Here is a 15,284-nt window from a genome sequence, read left to right on the forward strand (position 1 = left end):
GGGATGAAGTGTGTGTGTGTGTGTGTGTGTGTGTGTGTGTGTGTGTGTGTGTGTGTGTGTGTGTGTGTGTGTGTGTGTGTGTGTGTGTGTGTGTGTGTGTGTGTGTGTGTGTGTGTGTGTGTGTGTGCGTGCGCCTACTGTCTGTGTTTACATGTACAGTGTGTGTGTGTGTGTGTGGACCTTTTTGCACCCACACTAGAACTGCAACATTGTTTTAAACACACACACACGCACACGCACACACTCAGACACGCACGCGGGTACAGCTACTGGACGTCTTGACCCCTCTCAAATAACGGCCATAGAAACACTGTTTGTATTTATCCGCGGGCCTCGTGCGATTCTCTGCCAGCTGTCCGTGTTGTGTCTGGGGCCGCGTGCTGAACCCGCCCGGGAATGGGAAGCTGGCACTGTCCCCTCCCGAACGGCCGGAATGCCGGAGCGCCCAGCACACCCTGAATACAATGAGAAACATACACGAAATGTGTTGTTGTTGCGTAACCCAAGTAGGGCCAGCGAATTCGACCTTAAGGAAGGAACGAAATTATTGTTTTGATATTTTAATGAGGATGGAGCAGCACGAAACTGAATTTCTCGCTGACTCTGAAATTCGCCGCTTCGGGAGGAGACAATTATTATTCTCACATGTTAATTTAATTATTTTGTTATTAAAAAGTTATTATTAAAGGTTAACTAATTAAAAATAACACTGGTCTTGGCTCATTAAAACTTAAATGAGTCTTTTAATAATTGTTTTACCTCTGAAATCGCGATGCCTTTCAAAGGCTACCTATATAAGCTTTGATGCTAACAGATTACAGTTGGACCGATTTAATCAGGCTCTCTTCTGTTAGATACAGAAATCGAAAACCAACAACTTGTGACCTCAGTCTTTCTGCCTTGCGGTTGCTGGACTGCTGCTCAACCGCTCTGGCAGTTGTTTGTTAAGGTCCTCAACTTCAAATAATACACACTGAAACTTGCATACAAAAACACCTGAACACACACACATAGACACGGGCACGCAACCCACACAACATGAGTCACAAACCCACACACAGAAGACAACATCAGCAATAAAGCAACCCACATCTCTGTGAATCACGTACCGTACAGCGTGACGGCTATTGATGCTAATGACAGCTTCCAGGTATTACCCAACATCTCATACCTCAGAAACCGCCAGCTATGGTGTCGATTTCCAAATATCACCTCATCATAATTTGTTAACACTTGCGCAATTGGGCCTTTTGGTGCAGGGACGGTAAAATTGAATAAAGGCCAAAGATATTTCTCCTTGAGTGATTTCTCTTTCAGATGGTTGCCAGTAGGGGGCGATGTGCATCTGTGGCCCTACTGCGTGAGGTTTTCTTATTTAACAGTCTACTACAGCATTTATTTTCACGCTTTGCCTTTGAGGTGGCTTTAATGCTGTTTACCTATGATCCACCCATGAATCATTTATTAACACTAACCCTAACCCTAACCCTAACACTCTATATTTATTGTTATCAATTGCGTCACTCAAAATGTTTCATACCTTTGCAGTTCTTATACAAACTCTGAAATGATACGATATCGTTGTATTAATTATTTTCTTCAAATCAATGAAAGTATTTCACATATTTAAACATACTTCAAAACAAGGATGAATTGGTCTCAAATTAATTGTGACCATCAGTATTATTAATTATAAATAATAATAATATAATATATCATACAATAATCAAGTTCAATAAGAATAATCATGCCATGCATACATTTTGTAGCAACTATGTTTGTATATATATAGATATAGATAGATATTAGATACCTAAACTCTCCCTATATATTTATCTTTTGCCATCTATTTATATATATATATATATATTAGAGCTGTCAGTTAAACGCGTTATTAACGGCGTTAACGCAAACCAAATTTAACGGCGTTAAAAAAATTATCGCGCGATTAACGCAATTATTTTATAAAAAAAATAAAATAATAATTTCTTTGGCTCAAAACAAAGAAGCAGTAGCCTGACTGCTATGTTCAAATGACATTTGTTCAAAGCAGTCGTTTAATTGCACTATAGGCTATTTTTTTGTATCGTCCTGTTTTGATCAGTATATGCCAATGTTGTTATCAATAGAAAATCATTTGCACAAGGCAAGCGATACACTTCACCATGTTGATAAGAGAATTAAAATGAGAAGAATTATGGGACAAAAAAATCAAGGGATATTTAGCATAGAAAAATAATTTGCGATTAATCGCGATTAATCGTGAGTTAACTGACATTAATGCGATTATTCACGATTAAATATTTTAATCGCTTGACAGCTCTAATATATATATATATATATATATATATATATATATTGTATATCAATATAGATAATATCTCTATATATTTCTATATCTTCAGATGGATGTCCATAGATATAGAAATATATCTGTAGTTTCTAGAACAAATAAACCCCAGTAACATCAGAAGCTGGAGGACTTATGACCTGAAAGTCATAACAGCAGAATTATCCTCTGAGAATGTTAATGAGCCGGGCCCCAGCGGGGGGGCCAATCGCCCAGGGCCCTCGCTCGGCCTCAAGTGGAGCAGTTTATGAGGTTAAGATGTCAGTCTGAGGGCCCCTCTCCTTGTTACTGTCCCCTAGCACGACCGGGGGGACCGGGGGAGTGATGGGGGGGGGGGGGGAGGGAGACGGAGGGACAGATGGGGGAGAGAGAGAATGTCACACTCGTCTCTATAATTGACAACCGTAATTACAATGTTTCACTTTTCTGTAATTCTATACAGTCTTAGTCGAGGGTCTTGTTTTGTTATGTTCTTGTATTTTTACCGACTTGCATCCCCCGTCGGAGAGAGAGAGAGAGAGAGAGAGAGAGAGAGAGAGAGAGAGAGAGAGAGAGAGAGAGAGAGAGAGAGAGAGAGAGAGAGAGAGAGAGAGAGAGAGAGAGAGAGAGAGAGAGAGAGAGAGAGAGAGAGAGAGAGAGAGAGAGAGAGTGATACCAACTGATCACCCTGGCTTCTGCCCTCGCTGACCCCTCTTCTCTCCACCCAGCCACCCATGGGGAGCCCTACCATCCAGGCACCATGGGCCCCAGCAACCTCCCGGCTCCTTCACATGGCTGGCATGTCGTGGTGGAGGTGGTGGTGGAGGAGATGCATTTGACAGCAAGTGTCGCTCGGTGACAGCTGTTGGCTACGGTTTCACCAGATGTCCGACACCGCTAACCTTTTGCCCGCTGCGCCGCGGTACGACTTTACATGCTCGGTAAATATTTTCTCAACACCCAGATCACAGGAGGGCGTGATGCAGAATCCGCTCGGTGGGGCCCGGTGGGGCCGGGACGGGACGGGACGGGGGGGGGGGGTGATTTATAGAGGACGGGGGACGGCGTTGACCCTCGGCGGCCAGCTGACATCGCCCGCCGCTGCACAGCTCATTCCACTTGGTGATGAATAAAAATACCTACGCTGTCTTCTTATCTTATCTTAGCGCCTATATATTATTATTATTATTGCAGATTTGATGCTAGCGGGTGGAGGGCTAGCAGGTGTTTTGCTAGCTTGAACAGAGGGGCTATGCTATATAGCACATTGTGGCTATATAGCTTAGGGCATGCTCAACTTCTAGCTTAATTTGGTCAATTAGGCCAATTATGCTGTCTTTTTTATCTTGGCGCCTTTTATATTATTATTATTGCAGATTTAATGCTAGCGGGTGGAGGGCTAGCAGGTGCACAGCTAGCTTGAACGGAGCGGCTATGCGCTATAGCACATTTGCGGCTATATAGTTTGGGGCAAGCGCAATTGCTGGATTAATCGGGGCTAGCTAGAGGACAGTGAGCAGATGGAGGGCTAGCTACAGCATTTTTACCGGGAGAACAATTAGACATTAGTATATGCCACATGTGAACCTCCTAAGATGGCGCAATTTGATTGGTTCGCTATCTCGGGATATTGGGCAATATCTCGGGATATTTGTTTAGTGTGCGTGACATTCGTCTCGTCACGCTAATGAAAACAAATAAACCGCTAATAAAAACAAATAAATCCAAAAAGTGTTATCTTGTTTATTTTTGGAGTGTTAACGTGTAGTGTATACTAAAACAATTATTCACCTCAGGTTCCGTTAATATATCTTCACTTTAATTCTTAAATAGAGAACGGGGGTAGGGCTGTGGGGAGGGCTAGGGAGAGGAGGGCAACCTAGCGGCTAGCTGGCGCAGGGCTAGCTAGGAGCTAGCGAAAGCTGGGCTACCTAGACATGAGACCATTTTACCCTCACTTGTTCTCTTGGCTCTCCCTGCGGTCCAACATCACTTCCTGTGGTCCAACATCACTTCCTGTGGTCCAACACCACTTCCTGTGGTCCAACATCACTTCCTGTGGTGCCATGCCAGTACGGTTCTTATAGACATACAGAACAGCTTGACCAGTAGCTTTTTGTGTGTGTGTGTGTGTGTGTGTGTGTGTGTGTGTGTGTGTGTGTGTGTGTGTGTGTGTGTGTGTGTGTGTGTGTGTGTGTGTGTGTGTGTGTGTGTGTGTGTGTGTGTGTGTGTGTGTGTGTGTGTGTGCATTTGGAGAAACACATTCATTTTTCTGCTTGTCTGTAAATGTGTGTGGAGGGGGTTAAGTTTTAAAGCAGATCAATGTTGAAAGGTTAAGGTGTGGCTGCCAAAGCGAAGTGTGTGTGTGTGTGTGTGTGTGTGTGTGTGTGTGTGTGTGTGTGTGTGTGTGTGTGTGTGTGTGTGTGTGTGTGTGTGTGTGTGTGTGTGTGTGTGTGTGTGTGTGTGTGTGTGTGTGTGAGTGAGATACATGGAAAGGCTGACTGGAAGCAGACTCAATCATCACTTTTCCACTGTTCTGCTGCTGCTGTTTTCTATACCTCACTCTCTATGAAGACTGTAGAACAAGGCTGATAATATCATCCTTCACCGTTGGTAACCATGCATACTCCCAGAAGCCACCTTTTCAGGTGAAATGTTTGCAGAGGATTGTAAATGCATTCATTTATTTAACGTTGCAGTTTTAAAAGGGCTTTGTTCTGATTTTTTATTATTCTGGAATGGTGCCAATGGGTGTGCCATGGCTCAGAGGCACAAGGGCAGAGTGTGAGAGAGAGAGGGGGAGAGATCTAGTGCTGGGAGGGTGTGTGTGTGTGTGTGTATGTGTGCATGCATGACTCTATGTTTTTATATGTATGCGTGTGTGTGTGTGCATGCATTACTGTGTGTGTGTGTTTACGTGCAAGATGACTGTGTGTGTGCGTGCACATTTGCATGCATGACTGTGTGTATGGATGTGTGTGTGTGTGTTTGTGAGAGTGTGTGTGTGTGTGTGGGTGTGCGTGCCTGTGTGTGTGTGTGTGTGTGTGTGTGTGAGTGTGCGTGCCTGTGTGTGTGTGTGTGTGTGTGTGCGTGTGTGTGTGTGTGTGTGTGTGTGTGTGTGTGTGTGTGTGTGTGTGTGTGTGAGAGAGCGAGGGACGGAGGGTTAACACGTTGTGTCGCCTTAAGGAGGTATCAAGAGGGGGAGTGAGACGATGAGAAGGATCTCTGGGAGACTCTTCATGGCCTCTGGGCTCACAAACCTGTCCGGCAAGCTACTTACCCAGCATGCCTTGCAGCGCCTCAACAACAGATGTGTTTTTCTGATCGGGACTATTGTTTCAGACTCCTTGTTTATTTCTCATTTGTAAGACGGGGCACTCCCCTCCCATTGTGTGTGTGTGTCTGTGAATGTCAGTGTGTGTGTGTGTGTGTCTGTGAATGTCAGTGTGTGTGTGTGTGTGGCTGAGTTGTTTTCTCTGTCTCTTGTTGACCCAAGTGTTTAGTGGCTGGTAATGGATGCATCATTATTAATGTACACACACGGGGAGATAAGATGTTGGTGTGTTTGTTGGATCGGGACCTTGCTACGGCAGCTGCACCACTTCTCTGGTAACAAGATGTGTCACCGACTGGAATTAAAACACCCACAGCGAGTGGATCTCTGGAGTATTATTAGGGTTAGTGTAGGTGTTGGTATTAATTACATGATGCATTACACACGTGGCTAAGTATAGCTAAACAATACTGCACTAAGTCATGGCGAATTCTGATTGGTGGGTCGGGTAAACACTGTAGAACGCTGATAACTGTCACAGAGAAATTAATTAACCTTCTGGTGTTAACAGCTTCCGAACTCAATATACAATTTTAAGGAGCAGATAAGGCAAAGTTATATTAACAGATGTGTTTATCACGGTAACCTTTACTCCGGATATGAGATTTTTTTCTTTCGGACTGAAATTTCATTCAACCCTTTCAATATACTCTCTCATTCAACCTTTTCATTAAACTGTGTCAAACTGCCGAATCCATTCAGTGTGTTAGCATTAAACCATCTAATTGGTGTACCTTTGTTACAAGAAGTCACTTGGCACATGCTTTAAGCCAAAGTGATTTACAAAGGGTACACTGACAAAGCCATATCGCGTTTGTTTGACTTTTAGAACCCTGGATAAGGAGTTGCATTAAACCATGTGATCGTTCACACATTTAATTATCTCAATAAACAATGTTTGAATTCTACATCCAATTTCTATTTTTTTTTCATTGTCAAACCACTGGTTTTGGGGTGAATGATTATCATTAAAAAATCTAATTATTACTTACGTCTTGTACCTAAAGACGGTGAGTTGTGGCTGTGTATCTGGTACAGGGTTAATAAACCATATAGCTTAAGTCTTGTACCTAAAGACGCTGTGTTGTGGCTGTGTATCTGGTACAGGGTTAATAAACCATATTATAACTTAAGTCTTGTACCTAAAGACAGTGGGTTGTGGCTGTGTATCTGGGACAGGGGTGAGACTGACGTAGGGCTCATGTAACAGCAGCGGGCCACGTCCATCAGTCTATCGGTGTGATGTGACGTGATGCTGGGGGCCACGGCTCCATATATGACCCTGGGCCTAGCCGTCGGCCCCTGGCTTCCTGGACCCCTAAGCGGCCCCCGTGTAGAGATGGACAACTGCATTGTTTGTGTGTGTGTGTGTCTGTGTCTGTGTTTGTGGAAATGTGTGATTTGTATGTTTTATATTGGTGTGTGTGTGTTTTGTAATTTGTATGTGTTTTGTATTGGTAAGTGTGTGTGTGTGTGTTAATGTTTGAGTGTGTGTGAGTGTATGTGTGTTTCTGTGTGTGTGTTTGTATTTCAATGTGTGTGTGTGTGTGTGTGTTTGTGCGTGGATGTGTGCGTTTGTTTCTGTTTTTGTTTGTGTGTATTTCTATGTGTGTGTAAGTGTGTGTGTGTGTACGTATGTCTGTTTGTGTGTGTATTTATGTCTATGTGTGTGTGCTTTTCTGTGTCTGATTTTGTGTGTGTGTGTGTGTGTGTGTCCGATGTTTCTGTGTCTGTTTTTGTGTGTGCATGTACGTCTATGTGTGTGTGCGTTTTATGCATAACTACGTCCATGTGTGTGTATGCGTGTTTCACACACACACCTATCTGGCAGCTAACGGGACGGCTACGTACGCCCGCAGCGCTGTGAGCAGCTGCCGTGTGGCGCGCTCAAGGCCTGACGTTACGGCAGCGCCGGGAGCTCCCCTACCTGACTCCGGCCGCCGCACCCACGACCCCCCGGATCACCTTTCACATGGCGTCACTGCAACGCTAATTCCCTAAGACCGCCGATTAGCTTAACGAGAAGGCGCCAGCCCTCCGTTTAATTGAACCCAGAGCCCCGGTGATGTGAACTCAACGGGCCAATGGGATGAGTCTGTTCTATTTTAACGAGGATGTTGTTCTTGTTGGAATCTTGTCTCTGTGCAGTGGTTGTCTTAACGAGACTAGGTTGTGTTGTTCTTTGTATGTGGTTGTGTAATTCTTTGTATGTGTTTGGGTAGTTCTTTGTGTGTTTTCGTGTAGTTTTTTATTTTTTTTGTGTAGTTCTTTGTATTTGTTTGTGTAGTTCTTTGCATGCGTTTGTGTAGGTCTTTGTATGCGTGTTTGTAGTTCTCTGTACGTGTTTGTGTCGTTCTTTGTATGTTTTCGTGTAGTTTTTTGTATGTTTTTGTGTAGTTCTTTGTATTTGTTTGTGTAGTTCTTTGTATGTGTTTGTGTAGGTCTTTGTATGCGTTTTTGTAGTTCTTTGTATGTGTTTGGGTAGTTCTTTGTATTTGTTTATGTAGTTCTTTGTATGTTTTTCGTGTAGTTCTTTTTATGTGTTTGTGTAGTTCATTATCAGTGTTTGTGTAGGTTTGTCTTCGTATGTGTTGGTGCAGATTTTTCCATGCGTCGGTTGTTCTCCGTCTCAATTCTCCGTTCTCAAGTCAGTTTGGGAGAGACTTAATGTAAACGTTCCATCCACCAGTGCCGACCACCAATGCGTCTTCCACGGCGTCCCTGAACCCCCCCTGATCCTCCGCAGGGTTTTCAGACGAGCAAAGGAGCAGTTCAGTTCATCGGGTTCACCGACGTCTTGTTCAGACGTCTGTTCTCATTCCGGCTCCATTCACCCGTTCTGGTCTCGTCCGGATAATGAACCTGCTCATCCTTCGCCACCTCAGCCCCGGCAAACCCTCCGGCCTGGCCGCTGTTTTGTCTGCTTCGGGGCATTTTAATGGAGTCCATCTCTCTCTCCATACATCGGAGATGCTTGGAGGAGGAGGAGGAGGAGGAGGAGGAGGAGGAGGAGGAGGCATTTGCTTTCATTGCCGTAGCGATATATATCAACAGCATGTTTTATTTTTAAAGCGTCTCCGGTGACAAAGGCCGGTCCAACCTCTCTCTCGGATTACGGGCGGACGTGGGTGTCAGCCGCCGAGACGAAGGGTAAAGTGTCCTTAAGCCCCGGAGCGCGCGGAGCAGACGCCCGTGCTCATTGGACGGGAGCGCCCACCAATCACGGTTGTCACTCTGTTGCCGGGATACAGGCGAGTGTGGTCCTCTAAACATCGGCCCCCGCGACTTCCACCTCACGGCCTGATACTTCGGAGAGCTCCTCCGACGCGGAAGATTGCGTTACCTCACCGGGCGTGCGGGCAGCACCTGCTGCGCCTCCTCCCTCGGCCCTAATCATCACCTCCGCCTTCTCCGCCCGACCCCGCCACCGCCTCAGCACCGCCCGCGAGCGGCGCTGAGGGTCTGGCGATGAGCGGGAGGATAACCGGGATCACCCAGATTTCAGTCTGATCCTCCGTGTATTTATTTGGTAATTCCGCTTTTACGTGAATCAACAGACGGAGTCGGGGTTTGTGTTTGACGGAGTCGTTTGCGTTTGTGTTGTTGTTGGTCGTCTTGCGACCCTCCCAGACCTCCGCCTGGTGGGTCACCAGCCGCTGTTATGGGTGGACCTGAGGGTCCGTTGTTCGATACCCTGGGTAGAGTTTGTACAACATGACCCGGTCTTACTGTATGGTGATATTCTCACGACAAGGCGAGGGTCGTTATACAAAAACACGTGTAAATACAAACTTAGTGGCCCCCAAAAGGTAGAAAAGGGAAGTCAACCTGACAATGACACAAGGAACAAGGTCAAGATGGTTTAAGAAAATGGATGGATGAATATATGGATGGATGAATATAGATAGATGGAATCTTTTTTTTCATAATAGATGGTGTAAATAGATGAGTAAATATATTGATGGATGAGTAGATAAATGAAAGAATGGGTGATTAGATGGATGGTTGGATGACTAAAAAGACGGATGAGTAGATGAATGGATGAATGGATGGACGAGAAGATGTTTTGATGGATGGATGAGTAGATGGATGGTTAAATAGAATAGGATGAGTTGATGACGTACAACATGCACGTTTCCCTACATGCCAACATGCACTAAAATCCCGTGCTATGGAGATGTTTAACATCCCATAATTGACTGTTGTCATCAAAGCTGGGTTAAGGCAGTGTTAGTGACGGATTAGCCCTGACTGATGGTGGCTGGGGCTTCAATGCTCCTCAACCCTCGGAAGTGCGGTGCCCTGCCTGATGAGCTTAGGCCGTGTTTACAGAGACGTCTCCGCTCTGCGTCCAGCGGGCGTCAGGGGAGGGAAGAAAGGAAAGGAAACCCAGCGGTCCAGTCCTTCCTGTTTGAACCCAGCAGCTTTTAATCCAGAGATTTATCTGTTATTGTGCAGGGTTTGGAGTGTGTGTGTGTGTGTGTGTGTGTGTGTGTGTGTGTGTGTGTGTGTGTTATGTGCAGGGTTTGGAGCACACACACACACACACACACACACACACACACACACACACACACACACACACACACACACACACACACTCCAAACCCTGCACAAACACAGTGTTGTATTGTTCTATGCAAGTTTGTGTGCGTGTGTTATTGTGCAAGTTTGTGTGTGCATGCATGTGTGTATGTGTGCTGTGCAGGTTTGTGTTGGTATTTATTATTGTGCAATTTTGGCAGCACGTGTTATTGTGCAAGTGTGTCTGTGTGTGTTTGTTATTGTACAAGTTTTTGTGTATGTTTGTGTTTGCTATTGTACAAGTCTGTATGTGTGTTACTGTGCAGGCGTCTGTATTTGTATGTTGTGCAGTTGTGTTTGTGTGTGTGTGTGTGTGTGCTATGTGCAGGTGTGTGTGTTTATGTGGCATTCTGCAGGTGTGTGTGTGTGTGTTATGTGTAGGTGTGTGCGTACATGTGTGTCATTCTGCAGGTGTGTGTGTGTTATTGTAAGCCATATCCTGCTCATATGTCAAGTGTTTTTTTATGCATCACCTGACAATGTCCATCTTCTGTCAAGGTGTCTGCCTCTGTATAATTATCGGTTTCAAAGTTCACATCCACAAAAAAAAACAACCTTCCCATTAAGGTAAAAGTTACTGACAACAACACCGCCCTTTACTCTCCTTCTTCTCCTCCTCTCACATTATTAAATCATTCAGTGGATTCTGGCTCGGGTTGATATCCTCCTCCCTGAGCACCGCCCCGTGACATCAGTAGCCCGACTGGTTCCCAGTGGGCCGGTTCCCAGTGGGCCGGTTCCCAGTGCGTCTGTCCCCACCGCCGCTCACAGGCCCGGCCGGGCCGTTAGGCTTTTAGCCCGCGGCCACGATAGTTTTCCCATGCCGGTGACACAACTCCCCTGAGCTGTGCGTAGGTCGCGGGGACAAAGGGAACAAACGCGGCTGAATCACACCGTGGGAAGACCGCCATAAGTGTCTCTCTTGAGCGTAATATCCCGAAAATAATGACAAAGTAGCGGAAGGACAGGTTCTACGAGTCCTCCCAGACGCTCCTGTTTCTCTCTTCTGCAGCGCTGCTTAAATGTTAACGTAATGTAACGTTGGCGGGCTAATTAGCCTCCTTACAACAACGACGTGAAGGTCGTTTGTCTGATGACGCTTTCTGCAGCGGGGAATTGTTTTGCCCTTAAATTGACACGTAATCACACACCTGTCTGTAGCTTTTACTGTTTGATCTAAATCTATAAATCTTTAATTTAATTGATTCTTTCAACGCATTCATTTATTATTATCGCTAATTTAAACCGACAGCTTAAAAAAGTAAGGGTGTGTGAGTGTGTTTCTGTATGCTTGTTTCACCGATTGGGAGCATGTGTGGATGAACGTGTGCGTGTGTTAGTATACCCATCCTTGTGTGTGTGTGTGTGCGCGTGTGTGTGTATGCCTATCTGTGTGTTTGCACGCTTGTGTGTGTGTGAGAGAGACACTGTATTTGTGTGCGCGTGTGTGTGTGCTTGTGTGTGTGTGTGTGTGTGTGTGTGTGTGTGCGTGCTTGCTAGCGTGTGAGTGTGTGTGTGCTTGCGTGTGCGTGCTTGCAAGTGTGTGTGTGTGTGTGTGTGTGTGTGTGTGTGTGTGTGTGTGTGTGTGTGTGTGTGTGTGTGTGTGTGCATGCGTGTGTATGTATGTATAAACAATGCTGGGTTGCTGGGCAGTTTGGTTGCTGTGGTCATAAATTAACACTTCAGACCCTCACTGGACACTGGTAGTCTTGACTCATCTGGATTTCCCCCACATTACTCAGTCACACACACACACACACACACACACACACACACACACACACACACACATACACACACACTGGCCATACACACACACACACACACACACACACACACACACACACAGAAGTGCGCCTCTGATTGGTGGAGGGTGTGTGTGTGTGTGTGTGTGTGTGTGTGTGTGTGTGTGTGTGTGTGTGTGTGTGTGTGTGTGTGTGTGTGTGTGTGTGTGTGTGTGTGTGTGTGTGTGTGATATAGGGGCCTTTTCCACAGCTGCTGTGCCAACTGTTCCTGGCTCGGTTAGGGTCCTGGCAATACATCATAATATTATACTATCTTACTATTTAAATAATCCATAATGACATTTTTGAAGGATTTAATGATAAAGTGTAACGTTACTTCAGATCATTTCTTGTGTAAAGCCGTCTTATCTTAGGTCTTTATGTTAACACATTTAACACGGGTTTGTATGTTTTATCGACATTGAGGGCCCAATCCCATTTCTACCCCTTACCCCTTCAAAACAAGGGGAAGGGGTAAGGGGAAGGGGTAAGGGGTAGAAATGGGATTGGGCCTAAGTCTTCCTTCTGTAGGTCTACACGGGCCTCAATGGCTGAGGGCCCGGAACCAGACCAGCTCTGCTCCACCAGGGGTCAGGATGGGGGAAGTCTGATGAATTTAGTACATCAGTAGATTAGTACAGAACAAACACACAGACATATAGACAGACAGACACACAGACGTACAGACGGACTGAGACACAGACTGACAAACACACAGACGCATAGATGGACGGACACAGATGTGGTGAGAACATCGTCTCTGTGGCGGAGGCGGCAGTACGGGCAGAACCAAATGGAACCAACACACGGGGCCGAACTAGGGAGCCTAACGATCAGAACAGGAAGTGAACACGGGCGCTGCCAAACATTCTGCTCATGAGGCAAGGGGAAGGCCAGCAGGTCATGACATTTATGTTTTACATTAAGGCTATTTAGCAAATGCTCCAAAAGGACTCACAGTAAGTGCATTTGTCGGAAGAAAGAGAGACAACTATGTATATCGCTGTCGGTACAGTAAGGATGTTCATAGAACCAAGTGCCAAGCACTTACAATCAGTAGGTTAACCCATTCCCCGTACACAACAAAGATAGCTAGGAGAAGATGCTACACAATGATAAGGGGGAAGACAACATATAATAAGGGCGTACATTAAGTGCCAGGATGTACAACATTCAATAAGTTCATAAGAGGGGTGTTTTAGGAGAGAAAGGGAGGAGAACGGGCAGTGGGGGGTGAGTGAGTGAGGCCATGCAGAGTTCTTGAGTAACACACCGGTACAGAGACAGACATCCAGTGGAAATCGGCCAGGAGTGAGGAACACGAATGCATTGAAGATGAATTATGGAGACATGGACACAGTTTTGAGGGTCACAGTGGGGACATTCCCCCTCTCCCTCACTCTCTCTCTCTCCTCTCCCCTCTCTCTTCCTCTCTCACTCTCCCCCCTCTCGCTCTATACCTCTCTCTCTCCCCCACCCTCTCTCTCCCTCTCCCCCTATCCCTCTCTCTTCCTCTATCTCTCGCCCCTCTCCCTCTCTTTCTCTTTCACCCCTCTCTTTCACTCTTTTCCTCTCTCTCCCCCCTCCCTCTACCTCTTCCTTCCCCTCCCCCCCCCCCCCCCCCCCCCCCCCCCTCTCTCCCATGTCTCTCTCCATCTGTGATTTAGGGGGGCTTAGCATGGCTTTGCCTCGATGGTTTCTCTCATCAGGGCTGAGGGGTGGGGGGAGAATAATAAACCCGTTGCGGGACAGATATGCCCTCTCTCCTTCTGATGATGGAAACAGAAATGCGTCTGACGTAGCCGCCAACTCGTAAACGCGGGCGTGCATCTCGCATGAGGTAATGGTGGTGGGAGGGGTGGGGGGGGGGTGGGGGGGGGACAGCAACCCGCGGCCACACCGGGGTCTTAGAGCAATTAATGATGTCATGGGCTCGTGTGTCGCGGTGAAGATCGGGTTCTGGCCCAGGCCGGGGCTGAGCGGTGAGCACGTCCTCGCTGCCGCCGCGGCGAGAGGCAGCCGGGGTGCCGGCCGAGCGGACTGTGTGGGAGTTTTATGACAAACGTGGCATTAAGGCCTGTCCGTCAAACGTAGCCGTTGATGAGGGGTTCAGGAGGGCCGCTGTTATTAAACGGGGGGGGGGGGGGGGGGGGGGTCCCGACCACAGCGGGGAACGGGCGGCGGCGGCACTAAGGACCCACTTCGTTTAACGAGTTGACTCTGCTCGGAGACGGCGCTGTCTTCCCAGTGTTGCTAGGAGAGACGGCTTCATGTGAGGAGCTTTGCACTGACAGAGACATCTTTCTAAAGCAGACACGGAATACCTCCGCAGGGACCGCCGGGGCTTTGAGGCCTTGCCCAGAACCACTGAGGCATTTTAAAGATGTAGACGGGGAGAGTGGTTTTAACACCGGCAGGTGCATTGTGGGTAACTGAGCTTGGGTTGAGTCCGACTTAGACCTGAAGTCTGTCTCTAAGATCGACCTGATGCTCTGAGACTAGAGTACATTTTGGAGACTAGGGTTCTATGTTGGAGGCTCGGGTTCTATCTTGGAGGCTAGGGTTCTATCCCGAAGGCTAAAGTTCTACGTTGAGACTACGGTTCTATATTTGAAGACTAGGGTTCTACCTTGAAGCCTACGGTTCTATGTTGGAGGCTGGGGTTCTTTAAGGTTGTAGCCTGGAGGCTATGTTCTAGGGCTGGTTCTCGCCAGGAGACTGAAGTGCATCTTGAGGACGAGGTTCTAGGTTTCTAGGTTCCAGCTTGGGGTCTTGTTTCCCTGGATACTCTACGTCTATTTATTATCCTGTCCCTCTCTGTGACCCCACCTTTTTTTTAGTGTGCTGATTCACCCGCTATTCATTTCCCCTGACCGCAGCCCGCGGCGGTTTACAGTGTCATAGTATTTGCAGGCGGAGGGGCGGGGCCTGGGATTAGAGGCCGCTATGTGTTTGGATGTGCAGTTGCTTCCGTTTGTACTTAGGAGCACTTGTCTGACCACTGTCACTGCCGAAGCCCTCATCTCTGCCCTTTTGTCTCCTCTGTTTATCTCCCGGTCCAAAGCTGACCACAGATAAACACGCATGCACACACACACAGGCACGCACGCACACACGCACACGCAAACACAATGTTTACCACAGGCTTGAATGGCTTGGACATATTCAATAGCAAATCTGAGGTTCACAAACATCCTCTGCAGCATTCCCTGAGAGATGGGGGTGTGATAGTGGCTAGGCTGCTGGCCTCCAA

The sequence above is a fragment of the Gadus macrocephalus genome, chromosome 12 (assembly GCF_031168955.1).
Source record: "Gadus macrocephalus chromosome 12, ASM3116895v1".
Classification (NCBI taxonomy): Eukaryota; Metazoa; Chordata; class Actinopteri; order Gadiformes; family Gadidae; genus Gadus; species Gadus macrocephalus.